The sequence below is a fragment of the Marmota flaviventris genome, chromosome 17 (assembly GCF_047511675.1).
Source record: "Marmota flaviventris isolate mMarFla1 chromosome 17, mMarFla1.hap1, whole genome shotgun sequence".
NCBI lineage: Eukaryota > Metazoa > Chordata > Mammalia > Rodentia > Sciuridae > Marmota > Marmota flaviventris.
Genome location: NC_092514.1, coordinates 65,249,786 through 65,268,084, shown reverse-complemented (window position 1 = coordinate 65,268,084; position 18,299 = coordinate 65,249,786). Strand labels below are relative to the sequence as shown.

Genomic DNA, 18,299 nt, shown 5'->3' with positions numbered 1-18,299 from the left:
AAGCCAATTCAACTTCCTACCCACTGTAAGACTTGTGTCTTTTGATCTGGGTGATCATCTTGTCTTTTGGCTTAAATGGGGGACTTGGCGGGTGCTGGCTCTTGTGTGGTAGAACCTCTTCTTTGAGATCGTCCATTTTGATTTGTTAGCAGATACTTTCCTCTGTTCACTTGATGTCTCCTTCCCTAGAACTCTCGTGGTCCTTTGCCCCTCTTTGCTGCTAACACGAACACACGTCCCTTCCACATCCTGGCTCTTTAAATATTTAAGCAAATCTATAATGTCGTCCTCAGTCCTCTCTGGCACTGGCTTCATATCTACAATTCCTTTAGTGATTCTATTTATTTAATGGCTTGGCTTTGAGTCTCCCTCACCATTCTGTGGCCCGTCTTTGTTATTGCCCTTTAAACAATGTTGATCACAATGTTCTTTTTTTTGGTACCAGGGATTGAACTCAGGGGCATTCGACCACTGAGCCACATCCTCAGCCCTGTTTTGTATTTTATTTGGAGACAGGGTCTCACTGAGTTGCTTAGCGCCTCACCACTGCTGAGACAGGCTTTGGTCTCAGCCTCCTGAGTGGCTGGGATCATAGGGGCCACAGGGGCACCCGACTGAACACAATGCTCTTGAGCAGGGGTCAGCCAACTTTTTCTGTAAAGGGCTAGAAATATCTTAGACTTGCAGGCCATAAAGTCTCTGTCTCAAACACTCAGCTCTGGGTTTGTGACACAGCAGGCACAGACAATACAGAAATAAAAGAGCACGGCTGCGTCTGACATTTTAGTTACTGACACTGAAATTTTCGCATGCCACACACTATTATTCTTTGATTTTTTTTTTCCAATCATTTAAAAATGCAAAACCCATTTGTGGCTCAAGGGCCATCCAGAAACAGGTGGTGCAGGGGGTTTGGCCTTTGGCCATGGTTTGCTGACCCCTGCTCCAGAGTGGGTGCTAGAGGACCGTGCTGAGATCGTGGGAGCTGTTCACCTCGGCAGCGTGTGCATATTGGTACTTCAGTGTGAGCACTGCCATTGTCAGAATCTGCCTCAAATTGCTGACTGCTCTTGACAGGGCAGGAGCTACACTTGGTCTTCTCCACGGCTCTCTTGGTGAAGCTCAGTGTCTCCGCCCTTTGTGTATGAGAGCTACCAGAACCAAGCACATTTCCAGCAGCCATAGCACTGGTCTTTGATATCTAGACTTGGTGAGTGGCATCCATTGGTTTCAATTGTGACCCGTTTCATTTTTTAACTTTATTTATTGCTTTTGTGGTACTGGGAATTAAACCCGGGACACTCTACCTCTGAGCTGCATCCCCAGCCCCTTTGTTTTTCTTCTGTATTTTTTTATTAGTGCATTTTAATTGTACACAATGGTGGCGTTTGTTGTTAGTATCTATATAAGCACACAATGTAAGAATGTAATTTGGCCAGTATCCTCAGGCCTTCTTATTCTTTGAGACAGGTTCCTGATAAGTTGCTTAGGGCCTGGGTGAATTGCTAAGGCTGGCCTTGAACTTTCATCCTTCTGCCTCAGCCTCCTAAGTGGCTGGGATTACAGGCGTGTCCCCTCGTGTCCAATTTACTGACTGGTTTTGATGCTTGCTTCTGTTACCTGTTGCATTAGCTGCTCCTCTTAGCTCGGTGGCAGATGAGGTACGTATGCCACTGACTATTCAGAAACATCTAAATCACAAGATGAAGTTCGTTACTGTTTACCTTTGTTGCAGAACCCAGGAGGCATTTGGGTGTAGAAAATGAAACCCTCAATTATATTAATAAGCTTAAGAATGGATTATTCCCTACTTCCTCATTAGTTTTAATTTTAAAAATGAGGTTCTTATTAGATATTTTGTGGAACAGTTTAACTCAGATTATAATTTATCATGCAGAGGAGAGAATTTTAGAAAGAGAAGAAGCCAATTTATTTTTAAGTGTATAAACATTTAATTAAAGTGATATATTTATCTTTGTGGACATTGACTTAGCAAGGCTTTGCTTTCAGGGGAAGGAAAACACAGAGGGCCCATGACTGAGGAACATTCCAGGGTGCCAGATCCAGTGTTAATCATCTCTCTTCTCCCTGGCAGTCAGCCTTCAAGGTGGATTCTGCTGTCTTCATTTTACAGAGGCCAAAATGGATGTGCAGGGCTTTGCCCAGAGTCACCCAGGTAGTCAGTGGAAGAGCTGGGTTCAAACCCAGGGGGCTTTGGTTACAAATCCATTTCCTTTCTCCCAAACCACCGTTGTTTTCCACAGTCAAAGGGACGTTGACATTAATTCATTATCAAGTTAAAGGAGCTGGTTGGGGATGTAGTTTTCGCCATGGAGGGCTTGCCTAGTATGCATGGGACTCTGGGTTTGATTCCCAGCACTACCAAAAAGTTAATGGGATCCATACACTGAATATCCTAAAATAGATATGTGTTCCTGAAGTATTTGCTGGGATGATAGGTTTCTGGGTCATGCATCTGAGAAAATTATGTAAGTTAAGAATAGTGACCTCCAAGGGATGGGACCATTCTAGTCAAAACTTGCGTACTTGCCATGTTTGTGTAAAAACAGGTACGATTTTAGATTACCTTTAAGCTGTTTAAGCTGTTTAAGTCTTGAGCGGAAACTTTGGTTGTTTTTAGAAAGCATGTACGTCTATCTAAACTTTATCTTGCAAAAAGGTGGTTCAAGATGTCATGTTATGAATATTCAGAAACTCAGATGTCATAGAGCCTAGATGGGAATGTGTGATAACCTCAGGGTGGCACTGAAATCAGAGCTTTCCAAATACATGACCTCAAGCGAGAAAGGAAGCCTCTTCAACAGGTCTGTGCACTTCATCAAGCACCCTGTCACCCCACCTGCATCCGAGTCCTCACAGTAGATGGATCAAAGGGAAATGAAACAGATTTGCAACTGAAGCTCAAGGGAAAATGTAGTTAATAATTGTTTAATTGTAAGAAATGGATCCAATGAACAAATTGGCTGGTTCTGGGAATGGCAAAAGCCTTGCTGAGATTGTTCTTCGGGGAAGCTGGTTTATGGCTTCCTGGAGCAGGTGGGTGGCTACTTGTCATTTAGATTTTGGGGTCCTAGAAGGATGTTGATTGATCATTCCTCTAATGTGGGGTGGGCAGTGCTAGGGGTTGAACCTGGGGCCCTGTGCAGGCCAGGCAAGCGCTCCACCACTGTCCTGTTCCTCGTTGCCTCTTTTTGAACTTCCCACAGTGGCTTTCACAGAGCATTGCCCTTCGTGGTTCAGGCTGACTAACAGCTTATGGTCATTAATATTCAGGCTTAATTTTGTTTGATTGTGGCTTAAAGAACAGGAAAAATGTATTGCTCTTTTTAAAATTTTGGTTTCTTAAAATTGCATAGTAAATAAATAGGAAGCAATGCCTCCATCAACCCATTGCCCAGCTGAATAAGTAGAAAGACAAAAGTTCATTTAACATTCTATGTCCTTCCCTGATTCCAAACCCTTTATACATATGGATCATAGGAAATGTAGTCTTCAATAGATTGCTGATTTTTATTTTTTAACTTTTTTTATTTTATTTTTTCCATTGAGACTAGGGATGTAGTTCAGTGATAGATCCCTTGTCTAGCAGGTGCAAGGGCCTGGATTCAATTCCTAGTATGCAAATCATCGTCGTCATCCTCCTCCTCCTCACTGAGGTATAATCAGTTTGATCTGTAAGTACACAGAGTTTTTTTTTTTTTTTTTTTGTATATTCCCAGGGTTATGCAGCCATCCCCATTATATTAAATTATAGAACATTTTCATCACCTTTAAAAGAAATGCTGTACCCACTGGTAGTCACTCCCCACTCCCTCCTTTCTCCAACCCTGTCAACTGCTAATCTACTTTCTATCTCTATGGATTAGCCTATGTTGGACATTTCATATAAGGAGATCATGTAATATGTGACCTTTCCTGTTAGGCTTCTTGGCTCAGCATAATGTCTTCCAGATCCATGTTGGAGCATGAAGCACTGCTTCATTCCTTTTCATGGTTGCACAGTATTTCATCATACCCATGTATAATATTTTGTTTATCTATTTATCATTTGATGGATCTTTGGGTGGTTTCCACTTTTTGGATAGTGTGAATAGTGGTGCTATACCATTCATTTAAGAGCGTTTATTTAAACTTGTTTTTGATTCTTTTGGATGCATACCAAGGGGTAAAATTGTTGGGTCAGTAAAAATTCAAGGTCTAATTTGTTGAGGGAGTGCCAGACTCTTCCTCGCTGACTGCACTCTTTTACTTTCCCACGGATAGTGTCGGAGGATTCCTGTTTGCCAACACTTGTTACCTTCTTTCTAATCCTAGCCATCCTAGAGGAAGTGAAGTGGTTATGACCTATAGTTCCCTAAGGGCTCATAATGTTGGGCACATTTTCCATGTCCTCTTCTCCATTTGTGTATTTTCTTTGAAGAAATTTCTACTCAAATCCCTTGTCCAGTTGCCTGTGTTTTATTGTTGAGCTGTGCGAGTTCTTGATGTCTTCTGGATGCAAGGCCCTCGTCAGACATGCCATTTTCAAATATTCTCCCCCATTCTGTGTGTTGTCTTTTCATTTTCTTCTTAGTGGTCTTTGAAGCACAAGTTTTAAATTTTGATGAAGTACATTGTATCTATTTTGGCTTTGCTTCCTTGTGCTTTGGGTTTGACATCTAAGAAACCTTGGGTAGTTCAAGGTCACAAAGATTTATACCTATGTTTTCTTCTAAGAGTTTTGTAGCTTTAGCTGTTGCATGTTGGTCTTTGACCTCTTGTGAGTTAATTTTTGTGGGCAGCATGGGGTTGTGGCCAGATCCACTCTTCTGCAGGTGGATGTCCGTTTGTCCAGGTACCACCTGCAAGGCCAGCACTTACCACTGAGCTACAGCTCAGGCCTCCAAGCACCATTCGCCCCCAAGTGAAAAGCTTGCTCTTTTTCACTCACATTTTGATCTAAGGTTGATGCATAGAACCACAAATCATTCCTTTTTTTATTATTATGTTTCATCCTTTATATGAAAGTACCATAATGTACTTATCAGTTCTTTGTTCCGTGTACATTGGGTTGTTCCCAGGGGTTGCTATCATGAACCCTGTTGCTGTGAGCCTACTGAACGTCTTTTACTACTCGGACGTGAGATGCTCTCTAGAGTTTGCTGAAGAGTGTAGAGTACACACACGCTTTCTGAAGCGTTTGCAATATTTATGCTGCTATCGGCAATGTGTTAAATTACATTTGGGAAAACTTAAGTTTTAAGCATTCTGTTTGTTTTGTGTCTCTGAAAAAAAGTCATTACTGAGAAGAAAGAAGTGGTATTTGCAAATAATTTGCCTGTTAGGCTTCTGATAGCTTATTAGTAAGAATTATGTTAAACAAGCAAAAGGCCAATAGCTAAAGAACATAGTATCTCATTAATATCTCTTTAAATTTTAAAATATTAAAGCGTGTGAGCCTGGCTTGGTAGTGCATGCCTGTAATCCCAACAGTTTGGGAGGCTGAGGCAGAAGGATCTCAAGTTTGAGGCCAGCCTCAGCAACTTGGTAAGGCCTGAAACAACTTAGCAAGACCCTGTCTCAATCAATCAATCAATCAATCAATCAATCAGTCAAAAAGTCTGGGGATGTAGCTCAGTGGTAAAGCATCCCTGGATTTAATTCCCAGTACAATAAATAAATAATAAAATAAAATATTAGTGTATGCCTTAAATAGATCTTTGACAGGTTGAGATCATGGAGGTTTTTTGCAAATATAGGAGTCTCCCCTTATTCACAGTTTTGCTTTCAGAGGTTTCAGTTAACTACAATCAACTGCAGTCTGAAAATAATAAATAGAAAGTTCCAGAAATATACAGTTCATAAGTTTTAAACTGTAGACTGTTCTGAGTAGTGTGATAATGTCTCATGCTGTCCCATTCCCTTCCTCTTCAGATGTGAATCATCCCTTTGCTTGGTGTGTCCATGTTATATATGCTACCTGCCCGTTAGTTACTTAGTGATGTTCTCACCTCCCCCAACCACACTTTATTTCATTTCTCTCCCGCCTTTTTGTGTTCATGTACCTCTCTGGGGGTCACTCCTATTAGATTAGAAATTTCCTAATAGTAAGATCCATGCTGTCACATTTTCCAAATCCCCTGGGGTCAGCACAGCCTCTTTTACAATATGACTCTAAGTCCCCTTGTGTGACATTTAAAGTCCTCCCGGTTGCCTGGCATGCATGAGGTCCTGGGTTCAATTTCCAGTACTGCAAAAAAATTAAAAAATTAAATGAAGTCCTTCTAGGCTGACTTTGCCTAGCATTATACTCTGCTTTTTGTTGTATCTTGTGCTTTGGCCAAATCAAACTAATTGCAGTTCCCCAAATGTACTATGTAGTTAACTTTTAATATCTCTTCATTTTATTGCCTTAGCTCTCTCAAAAATCAGAGCTAATGAAATGTTGGCTATTACAATTACACGGACATGGTTATATAATGGCTCCGCGACGCCCTTAATAAATGAGATCTACAGTGTTACATCTGTTGAACCCAGAAACTCATTCAAACTTTATTCTGTCTGATGCTTTATAAAGTTTTTCAAAGATCACGTTGTACTCTTCTTTCTTCCTGATGATTTGCAGAGAACTTTGTTCAAGAGGGATAAAGTCCCAACTTAGATGCCTCAAATATGCAATAGTCTTGTCTTTTGGGATGCAAACGTTATTATTCAGGCAAGCATGATTTTTTAAAGCCAAATTTGAATAAGCTTTGTATTTATTATATGCCTGAAAGTATATTGCCATTCTTTATTCTTTAGTGCTCATATGTTGAAAAATAATTGCAGAATCGAAGTGAGTCCCTCTTGATGGCATTAGTGGCTTTATAAGAAGAGGAAGAGGAATCTGAACTGGTATTCTTGCTTTGTCCCACGTGTGATGCCCTCCGCCATATCATGATGCAGCACGAAGGCACTCTGCAGATGCCAACACCATGCTCTTGGATTTCCCAGCCTCTAGAATCATCAGCCAAATCAACTTTCATTCTTTATATAGTTCCCAGCCTCAGGTACTTTGTTACAGCAACAGAAAACAGCAGCATTTATTCCGTTGTTTTATTTACAATGAACTTTGCAAAATGTCACCTCTATGAGATTGGATGATGATCCTGTATGTTTAGCTAAGTATACATAAACTTAAGAAAAACAAGGTGGTCATGAGGGGCTGGGGCCTGTGCCTTGTGTTTCCCCCGAGGCTCCTCTGTCTGCCCATCCTCTTGTCCTGGTTCCCAGGATGCAGATGCACTTGGCTTAGTTCCATCGTGTCTGAGAAGTTTAATTTTTGCTGCACCGTCGTCCTCTTCTCAGCTCGACACCTACATCACCGTTCAAGAACAACTTCCATCAGTGATCTATGTCCTTAAAAGGAAATTGTCACGGCCTCCAGTGCACTCCTGGTTCTAGAGCCCAGTGTGATGTCAGCAAGGAAAGCAGAGACGGAGCTGATTTGATCTACACATCTTGTTTGCCAGCCTCGAGTCTCCTAAAGCTCATTGTCCTACAAACCTAAGTGTTTAAAGATCTAAATTCTAAATCTCTCTCCTCCCTCTCTCTCTCGCTCTCTCTGTCTCTCTTGCTAGGGATCAAACCTTGGGCCTTTGCACAAGTACGATCCACTGAGTGGGGTCTGACTAAGTGCCCAGCCTGGCCCTGCACGTTTCTCCTCCTGCCTAAGCCTCCGGGGTAGCTGGGATTACAGGTGTGTGCCACTGCCTGGCTCCAGCACGCTTTGTACTGAAGGCAGAATTTCTCACTTGTTCAGTTGGTCTGTTTACGACAGCATTGCTCTGTCTGTCACGGGAGAAGACATTTAATTTAAGCAGCATATTCTAACTTTGCTTACTAAGAAGTGACCTAAAAATTACACTGCAGGAAAATGGAATTTCATGCAAAAAGTTCCTATCACAAGAGAATTGCTTTTTTTTAATTTTTTTTTTTTTTAATTTGGGCAGGTAGGCAGATTTCTGCATGTTTTTGGAATCTTGCTGGAGGGAAGAAAGCAAAAAAGGAAGAAATCAGCAACTGGGGAAGGTGTCAACATAGGACTCTTTCCTAACACAGCCATGAGGAAAACGAGCCCTTACCAGAGAGAATAGGTGCTGGGGTCGCCTTGGGTTGTGTCCAGAAGTATTCCAATCCTGTGAGAAATTTGTGCTGCACAGGGTTAGTATTTCAGTTTAGGTAATTAGCTATTTTATGCAAGCTTACCAGGTAACGGACAGAGGACAGCAGCCTCTTGGTCCAGGTTAACATTTGGTCATTCAGTGATACTCAGACTGTGGCTCCCACTGTAAGAAAGCACGCTTATGGGGAGAAGAAGAAAGGCTGAAAAGATGGTGGTAGGAGGTTGGAAAGGACAGGAGAAAGGTGCACAGGGTGGAAGAGTGGAAGCTCTAGATGGTTCATCGGTTCCGTCTCACTAGCACAGAATCTAGACATTTCCTGTTTCTGGGGTGGAGCACCAACATGGTGCATCTTGTACAAAGACAGATTTATAGCCAGCAGCTATCATCTCGAGTTGCTGTGCCTGACGCCTGGCTCCCTCTCTGTCTTGGCTTCAGTGCTGTGCTTCAGATCCAGTCAATCTTTTGTTCAGTTTCTAGTTCTGACCTTCAATGTGGTGGTCAGGAAATTTCTAAGAAAGGGAAGACCCTCTTTTCCCCGAATGAGAGGATACATCGACTCATTAAAACAAACAGTCTTTTGCTCCAGAACCACCCACATCTGGCTATCCATGAAGCATGGAGTTATCAGAGACAAATCACGTCCTCATTTTGCCTGAGCTCTCTGGGCCTGACCTGAGTCTGTCTTTGATCCCTTAGAGGTAGCAGAAATAGCAATGCATTTCAGATCAGAGCTAAAAAAAGGCATTCCATGGAAGGGAATATATTTTATTGATCAATGATTAGGAAGTCTTTTTTTAAGATATGATTTGAAAACCTTCTGTGGAACATTCTCAGGAATTACTAAATCACACATCAGGCCAGAAGTGAAAAAGTCTCAACATGTGACTAAATTCTTGGGGGTGCATAGAAATTAGTCACTTTGATTTTTCTACTTGTGTTTTTTTATTTCCTTACTTTTAATGTTTTCTCCTCGTAGAAGCACTTAGTGTCTTGGCACTCAGAGTTATTTTCCAGTATTTCCTCTGGTCCAATCAATAACTCTCTACTTATATAGTCACTATGTGGTGGAAGGAAAATCAGAAATGCCTAATGTGGGTGCCTAATTGATTAAGAAGCCACTAAGAATTGCACCAGCCATGAATAATGCATTATCCATGATGTTAACTAGAATATACTGGGCTTGTCCCTTTTGGAGCTCTGGAGAGTCCTTCTGGGTACAGAGAGGAAGGTGACACTTCAGGAGACCTCTGCGCACCCCTCTAGCCTTTCTCCCTTCCAGGTAGGCTGGGTAAAGGCTTCCTTCCTCCTGGTGCTGGTGAGAACTTGGCAGGAATGGAAGGCTCTGTTTGTCTTCCACCTGTTTGGATCCCTCCACTCAGACAGCTTCCCCTCCATGCCAAAGACTTGGGAACAGAGAACAGTAACTTTTGGAACCCACCTTTGTTGTTCCAAATCACTTTTTACCATGTGGTGCTGGGAAAAGTCAGGTTGCTATTCCAGATGGGCACCTCCATTCAGATCATGGCTGCTCAGTTGCTCTTCAACAGTGTCAGGAAAGTTACCTTCATTTTCCCATGCCTTAGTGTCTTTGCCTCCTTGAACTGTGGCAAAGATGCAGCGTCCATTCATCTAGTAATTATTTATCGACTTCTGGGAAGACAGTGTTGAATGAGCCAGCAGATCCTTCCCTGCCTGGCGCTCACAGTCTAACAGGGCCAAGGCAATTAGAGACCTTCTAGAAATAATATTGAGAAGCTAATTCCACATGTCGGTGATACATGAGGCCAACAGGAAATGACCTCAAGTTAAGCAAAGACTCAGTGTGACAGATGAAGCCAAGAACCTGAGAAGGCGTAGAATCCAGGCAAGGTGAGCCAGTGGAACTCTCAGGAAGTATGACTCAGTTGTGACTGTCACTGAGAAGACACAAACCACATTAACTGAAGAAAGGTGTGCCAGCACAGGCTGCCAAAGAAAAACGGAGGCGCAGAGAAGAAAACAAAGCAGCACATCCGGGGCCTGTCCCAGGGAGAGGGGAGGCCTGGTCACCTGCGCAGAGAGCCTGGGAAGAAGCAGGGGGGTGGGGCCGAAGCAGGGATTTAGAAACTGAGTTTGAATTCCAGTTTTGCCATTTATTGGGTATTAACCTCAGACAAGTCACTCTACTCTCAGCTGTAGCTTGGTCAAACTATCTACTCTGAGCTGCCTGTAATCCTGGCCGCTCAGGCCTCTGAGGCAGGAGAATCTCGAACTCAAGGCCAGCCTCAGCAACTTAGCTAGATCCTATCTCAAGACAAAAAAAAAAAAGAAAGAAAGAAAGAAAAAGAAAAAAGGTTGCAGATGTGTGACTGATGAGCCACAACCCCAGCCCTATTGCTTTATTTAGAGACAGGGTCTCACTGAATTGCTTAGTGCCTCGCTTTTGCTGAGGCTGGCTTTGAACTTTCGATCCTCGTGCCTCAGCCTCCTGAGCTGCTGGGAGTGTGCCACCAGGTGTGGTGTGCCACCATGCCTGGCCTAGCTTTATTTTTTTCTAATATCAGAAAGAATCGGGTGAGGAAGAGCTGTGTTTTAATTATATTATTGCCAAGCTGCTCAGTGTTTTGCCGAGTTGAACGAAGTCCATTGATCTTTGCGGAGGAACGTGTGCTGCGGAGCCGAGTCAGCCTGTCTGTGTTATTAACTTGCTCAGAGCTTTTTGTGGCCGATTGATTTTAAAAGCCCCCAACAAAACAGAGGATTTTATTTAATAGAAATATTGTCAGGATGGCATTGAGATTGGGGTTTGATTTTTCAAATCTTTCAATCTAAATTGAATGAAGTCTTTTCTCTGATTTTTCTTTCTTTCTTTTTTTTTTTTTCCAAGTCTTTATTTTTATTTGTTTATTTTTATGTGGTGCTGGGGATCGAACCCAGGGCCTCATGCATGCAAGGCAAGTGCTCTACCACTGAGCTACAACCCCAGCCCTCTGATTATTTTTTTTTATGTCTATAAGAATCACATGTTGGAGAAATAGGGCTGTACCCTGAAACATGAGGGAAATTGGTTTTAGGACCCCAAGGATATCAAATCCAGAGGATGCTCAAGTCCTCATAAAAAATGCCATAGTGTTTGTATAGAACTCAAGCACATCCAAGTATTTTTTTTTTTTTTTTTAATGGTACTGGGGATAGAACTCAGGGATATTTACCACTCAGCTACATCTCCAGCCCCCCTCCCTTTAAAATTTTTTTTTAGTTGTAGTTGGACACAATATCTTTATTTATTTATTTATTTATTTTTCTGTGGTGCTAAGGATTGAACCCAGGGCCTCACAAATGCTAAGTGAGCGCTGTACTGTTCAGCCCCAGCCCTAGCCCCTCCCTAGCCCCTTTTTATTTTCAATTTTGAGACAGCATCTCACTAAGTTGCTGTGCTGGCTGCAGACCACCTTGCCTCACCTCCAGAGTAGCTGGGGTTACAAGCGTGCATCACCACGCCTGGCTTTCCCACATACTTTAAATCATTAGTAGGTGATTTATAATACCTAATGCAATGTAAATGCTATGTAAATAGTTTTTATACTGTATCATTTAGGGATAATGACAAGGAAAAATGTTCATGACAGACATTTTTTAACAAGAATATTTTCCACCCATGACTGGTTAAATCTGCGGATGCAAACTTGCAGAATGAGGGCCCAAGGTGCCCTCAAGGGGTGGATCCTGGCCCCTGGGGAGGTGATATTTGCTTCAAGTGTCTTGTGACTTCACCCTGCAAGTAAAGCTTTCTTTTCCAAAGATAAGGACTTGGGTTTCACAACATCTGTTACTATTATTTACAACTTACAAGGTCTGTTGGCATTTGAGTGAGGGTGGGTGGCCAGGTGAGTGTGTGGGTTTCTGTTCAAGAGGAACACACAGAGAAAGTGCTTAAGAAGAGTGTTTCTGTGGCTCTTTGCAAAGCGAATTCCAGATTTCTGCCCTCCAGTCAGGAAAATGTGGCCCATGGCTCATGCTCAGGCACTTGGAGCTCCTTCTGCAGCCTCTTCATCCTCAATTTGATTCAGTGCAGAAACATCTGGATCCATTTCATAGATGAGGTTCTGAGTGGATTCCTTGCAGCCATGAAAGTTAGGCTTCTCTAAAATTGGTTTAACGCCAATCCTAAACCTATTGGCATTCCTGTTACATTTTACAATTCTTCATGTGCCCCTTGAAAAGTAAACTTTCTAGAGAAAAGAGAATATCTGGTCCATGGTACAGGTACAAGGGGCCCTCAGAAATGGTCACAGCTGATTTGAGGTGTGCCACTGGTTCAGGGGGCCCATTGCCTACCCCCTACCCCCAAATCTTGTTGGAGGCTGCTGGTAGCAAACTTTTCCTTCCCTTCCCTTCAATTCTCTCCTTCTTTACTTCTGCAGTACTAGGGATGGGCCCCAGGGCCTTGTGCATGCAAACATTTTCTCAAAGTGTCAAGGAGTAAATGCATTTGACTTTGCCAGTCATACTGCAATCACTTGGCCCTGCTGAATGCCAGTGAATAGTTGTTTAAAAGCGACTTCAGAGAATATGATAGAGGATTGAATGTGACCTCATTAATGAAAAAACTTAATAGGCCACCAGCCTACAGTCCCTGGTTTGCTGACCCCTGCATAGACCATCATAAACTTCTTAGATCTTTTTGAGTATGAAAACCATCATTTGGAATAAGAAATTCATTTGACTATAAATGATATATATTTCAGAAAAAAATAAGATTCCATATTTACATATTATAACATTTTCCTAAAACTTATTTTATTTGTAGATAAATGTCGCACATTTAATTCCTGAAAAATGAGTTCCTCTTAAAGGCTCAGTAAAGGTATCTTTGAGATAAAAACAAATTTATTGATTGATGACTGAATTTCTATTCATCTTTGAAGTTTCTCTTTACATGCGGTGAGTTCCAGTACCAGGTGTGCACATCCATCTCCTTTGTAGCAAATGGAAGCTATGAGGTCCCTATGAGTCCTTAATGGCTCGGGAGTGTCCTCTACTAATCGTGATTGAGGTTCCGTGATTCACCTGGGAGGAGTCGGGTTGCCTGGGATGAGCCCAGGCTACTCTCAGGGCTCTGGGCATTGCCAGGCTCTGGCTACTTTATTCCTTGGATACATTGGGCACTTTCTCACTACTAAATCCTCCTCTTCAGGAGAGTGGGATCTGGATTTGTCTCTTTTCAAAGTCATCTTTCATTACACACGAATATTGGCTGCACCTCGAACTTGGCTGTGAACTGATTATTCTCACCAGGGCCTGTTAACGCAAATTCCATCACTCCCACAGCTAAAAATAAATCATATTTAACACTTAGAAGCAAAATTCCAGGCAAATGTATAATCTGATTTGATTGAGTCTTTGTTGAAAATGTTAATGGTGAAATCAAATGCTTACCTTGAAGATGAAAGATTGATTCCTTCCTTTCTCTGACAAGGTGGATGGATAGAAACCAGTTTTACCCATCAATGGCTGTAATCAGAGAGGTCGGTAGATGCGTATGCATCAGAAATGCCATTAGTTCATCTTGGCATGCGCATTTCCCCCCATTTGTGGCACACTGTCATTGAGGATCAGTCTAATATTTAAACTGTGACGCTCCTTTAAGGATTTAGGAATATTTAGTGCTTGCAGCCAGTGTCTGTGTGGTATGAAAACATACTGCGCCTAGGATTTACAGATATTAATCGTAGTTATCTGTGAGAGATGGGATTATAGATGATTTTGAATTTTCTTCCTGGCTGGAGGTGTAGCTTACTGGTGGAGCACTTGCCTAGCATGCACCCTAGAAGTCCTGAGGTTGGTCCCCAGCACTGGAAATAAATAAGTTTAATAATGAATATACATTACTTTAAGAAAACAGCCGGGCACAGTGGCACATGCCTGTAATCCCAGCAGCTCGGGAGGCTGAGACAGGAGGATCTAGAGTTCAAAGCCAGCCTCATCAACTGTGGGGCACTAAGCAACTCAGTGAGACCCTGTCTCTAAGTAAAATACAAAATAGGGCTGGGGATGTGCCTCAGTGGTTGAGTGTCCCTGAGTTCAATCCCTGTACCCACCCACCCCCAAAATATAAAAGATTTAAACTTTTTAAAAAAATATATTTTTAGTTGTAGATAGATACAACAACTTAATTTTGTTCATTTTTTTTTAATGTGGGGCTGAGTGCTCTACCACTGAGCCACAAACCCAGCCCTCAAAGTTTTTTGACTGTAACCAAAGTAAATATATTTTAAATTTCTGACCCAGAACACACGTGCATTTGTGTATTTATAAAATTAAGACAAGAGTTTCGTGAAATATCAGTTAACCTTTTTGTACTTGTCCTAGATGTTTCTTACTTTTTAAATCCTGTTTTATTAAAGAGAAAGAAAGGCAGGAAGGACAGAATTCATGTATTAATCAACTGAAATGACTTCATGAACTGCTGCTGGGAGAGTTGAAAAAGACTACCATGCTGGGGCTTGAACCCAGGGCCTCGAGCATGCTAGGCAAACGCTCTACCACTGAGCCACATCCCCAGCCCTTTTCATTTTATTTTGAGACAAGGTCTCACTAAGTAGCTAAGACTGAACTTGAACTTGCCATCCTCCTGCCCCTGCCTCCTGAGTAGCAGGAATTACAGGTGTGTGCCCGCATGCCTGGACAAAAATGACTCATTTTAGTGTAATGGTTGCCAGTCTAATATTTTATGGGTCAATTAAAAAAAAAAAAACCCTTTGGGGATTGATATAAGTCCATTCACTTTTTATATTGTAAAGTAAGGATATTTTAAACCTTCCTAAGTAATCATTTCTAGCATCATTATTCTTATATTCATTTGTTATCAATTTGTTGAATCTATGAATTTTGTGAATCAGGGGTATTTTCACATAAACATATCCTTGGTCTTACCTCAAGCTTTAATTCCTCCCATCTTTTAATGTCCTTTGGCCTCTGTGCAGCCCCAGCCCTGTTCAGGACGGGGACCTGGCTTGTCTGGCAGTTTGGCTCTAGGGTACAGTTAAACTGAAAATATTCCTTGATAGTACAATGAGTTTGCACCGTGAGCTTGCCGTTTCTAAGTTGTGGTTTTGGCTAGAGTTATTAATAAAGACTTGGACACTGAGCAGAATACTAAGAATAAGAAAAGGATATGCTTAAAATAGATCTCTTGTGCTTCTATTTGGTGTCATGGTAATCTGTAAAACTGGGTGGGGAACCTAGCCAGGCACTGTACCACTGAGCCACACCTCCAGCCCCCAGTCTTCTGTCACCTCGAATGCTAACATAGACTTCTTCCCGACCACAACTTAGAATCATAAACGTGAAGAAATGCCTGATTCACACGTCTCCACACATTGGATATCTCCAAGGAAGATTTGTCATTCTGCAAGATGAATCACTCTGAAAAACTTTTCCTTCCTTTGTCTTGAGCCATGACTTTCTTGACAGATAGCTGTAACTGTATTTCTGCAGCACTTTAAAGTCTCTTTAGCTCCTGTGGACTCCATCAGCTTCTGCTCTCTCTGACCACACCCACCCCACCTCCTATTTACCAGGTGGATTCTCCCCCAAAAGAACACAGTCCTCTGCAGCTCTTGGGAAACTGAGCTGGGTGTTCCTGAAGAGGACAAATCTCTAGATGTTTTCTATAATAATAGCTAACATTTTTGTGGGCTTGCCATGTTCTAGAAACTTTGTTACAAGCTTGCAGAACATGATTTCATTTAATTCTTAAAAACAAAAAACCCACAAGAAACAAAACAACCTTCCCTATTTTGGCTTCTTCAGAGATCTTTGTAAGTGTCAGGGGCTCTTTTGTATGGATTTCAGGTTGTACTGAAAGCTGTTTTACTCATTCAGCCTACCTCTATTTATTGAGTGATTATTATGTGCCAGATAGTTGTCTGGACACAGACACATAGCAGTGACTCTAAAAATCTCCATGCCCTCATGGTGCTTATATTCTGGAGGGTGTTGGGGAATCCTGACATGACCTATGAATGTAGAAAACCAATAATGTTGGAGTTAAGGCGGGAAGAAGGACCTGAGAGTAGAGTTGGGCAAGTGATGGGCAAGGTCTTTGAAGCACCCACATTCAAGCTGAGTCCTGACTGAACGGCAGCAGCTGCACTTGTAGACATTTGGCCAAAAAAGCCATTTGCTCCTGCTCTAAATGGTTCTTCCTTTCCTGTCTTTTTTTTTTTTTAAAGTAGTTTCCCTGTCTCCTCCTTGCCATCAGCCTCAGATAGGGACTTGGCTGAGCCAGATCAAGGGAAGCGGGAGCCGGAAGGAGGTGGAGCTACAAATGGGGAGTAGAGATAGCAGAGGCCTTAGCCGCAGGCTGTGGGAGTAAGCATGGACCAGGCACAAGCCCATACCTGCTTATGGGCAGGTGCATATGGGCCTTCCTGGGCGATGGGAGCACCCCGCCTTTTGCAGAGGGTACAGCCAAGGGTTGCTGGTATTGGCGCAAGCAGAAGTCCAGGCTGGATGGGAAGGTGATCAGTCAGCTGATAACTCTGCAGAGAGGGCTCTGCATCCTATGCCCACAGAGCATTTCCAGAGACCACTCTGCCGTCCCTGAGTGACACCTGCCTCTTTCGATCTGGTAAAGCCTGACCATTTGCAGGTGCCTCTTCTGCCTGGGAACCCCGCTGCAAAGGGAAGCGTCTTTCCCCCCCTGCAGGCAGTTTCCCAGAGGCCTGTTACAGGCAGTCTTTATTGAGCCCCCTAGTCCACCCTGGAGTCCGTAGGGAGGCTGGCCAAGGGTTAGAAGCCCTGAGCTCAGGCTCTAGAGTCAGACTGCCTTGGTTTGACCCTGGCTCCCTTTGGGCAAGTTGGGCACTCTCAGTAACTCATGTGTAAAATGTAATTTATAATAGTACCTAACTTAAGAGTCTTGTGAAGAGAAAAGCCACCCAGCAGTCTCTGGCCCCAAAGTGTTGCTGGTTTGATATGTTAATTTCCCTCACTGAACCGCCCAGTCCTCCAGGAAGTCTGCAGTTTTGTAGTCCCAGGGCTACGAAATTCACTCAACAAACATTTACTTCCAGGCCCTGGCATGCAGGGGTTGCAGCCACTAAGAACACAGACAAATTCTTGCCCTTTTGGGGCTGCCATTCTGCCAGTGGAGACAGACTATAAGCTGGTGAACACAGATATAAATAATTCAACTTCAGATAGTGGTAAGGGCTAAAAAGAAAAAAAATAAATTGGGGTAACATGATCACTGACCTAAGATGTGTGCATATGCGTGGAAGGTGCTCCCAGGAGGCTTTGGCAAGGATTTCACGTTTGAATAATGATTAGACTCAAGTGACAACCTGGGGGACAGTGCACCAGAGAGGAATCAGCCAATGCTGGAGTGACCTTGGTGTGTTCGAGTAAAGAGTAAGGTAAAGCCGAGGGAGCAGGAGGAGAGCAGAAGGCGGGAGGCAAGGGAGGGGACCCACTGGGCAGGCTGTGCAGACAGAGCCTTGGGACTGGCGGGGAGTTTGGAATCTGTCCCTCTTGCAATGGAGCTGCAGAGAGTTATCAGCCCAGGAGGGAGGTACGCTGATGTGGGAGTGTTTGCTGTGTGGTGAGCTTTGCAAGGTTTGAAAGCAGGGGTAAGAGACCAGGAAACCAGGGAGGGCCTGGGAGCCCTGGAATTGTGGGGATACATCCTGATGGCCTTTGCTGGGAAGGTGGGTTCAGTTTTTAATGATGACCTTCTGTCACAGGTTGATTAGTGTCCCCTCAATTCATGTCCACCTAGAACCAATTTGGAAATAAGATCTTTGTAGATGTAATAAGCACCTCAAGATGAGATCATCCTGGATTCAGGGTGGGGCCTATTTCTAGTGATTGGTGTCCTCATGAGGAGAAGGCACAGAGACATGGAGAGGAGGCATGTGAGGACACAGCGGAGGCTGGAGTGATGCAGCTGCAAGCAAAGAAGTGTCTGGGACCACCAAAAGCTGGAAGTGGCAAGGAAGTCTCCTTCCCTAGAACCTCTGGAGGGAGTTGGACCCTGCTGACACCTTGCTTTTATACTTAGGCCTACCCCAGAACTAGGGGAATACATTTTTGTTGCTTGGTAACCAGCTTGTGGCACTTGGTTACTTTGCCCCCAGGAAACTGATATAA

The 18,299-nt window shown here is 43.0% G+C and overlaps 1 protein-coding gene and 2 non-coding genes across 3 annotated transcripts in view; 1 reads left to right on the top strand and 2 right to left on the bottom strand.

Moving 5' to 3' along the window:
• The window catches only part of Pitpnc1 (phosphatidylinositol transfer protein cytoplasmic 1), a 254,083-nt gene that overhangs the window by 18,656 nt on the left and 217,128 nt on the right, over positions 1–18,299 (top strand). The window lies entirely within an intron of this gene.
• Trnaa-ugc (transfer RNA alanine (anticodon UGC)) lies at positions 11,057–11,129 on the bottom strand. The gene has a single exon. It is a non-coding gene; the product is annotated as a tRNA-Ala (tRNA).
• On the bottom strand, positions 14,627–14,707 carry Trnaa-agc (transfer RNA alanine (anticodon AGC)). Its single transcript has one exon. It is a non-coding gene; the product is annotated as a tRNA-Ala (tRNA).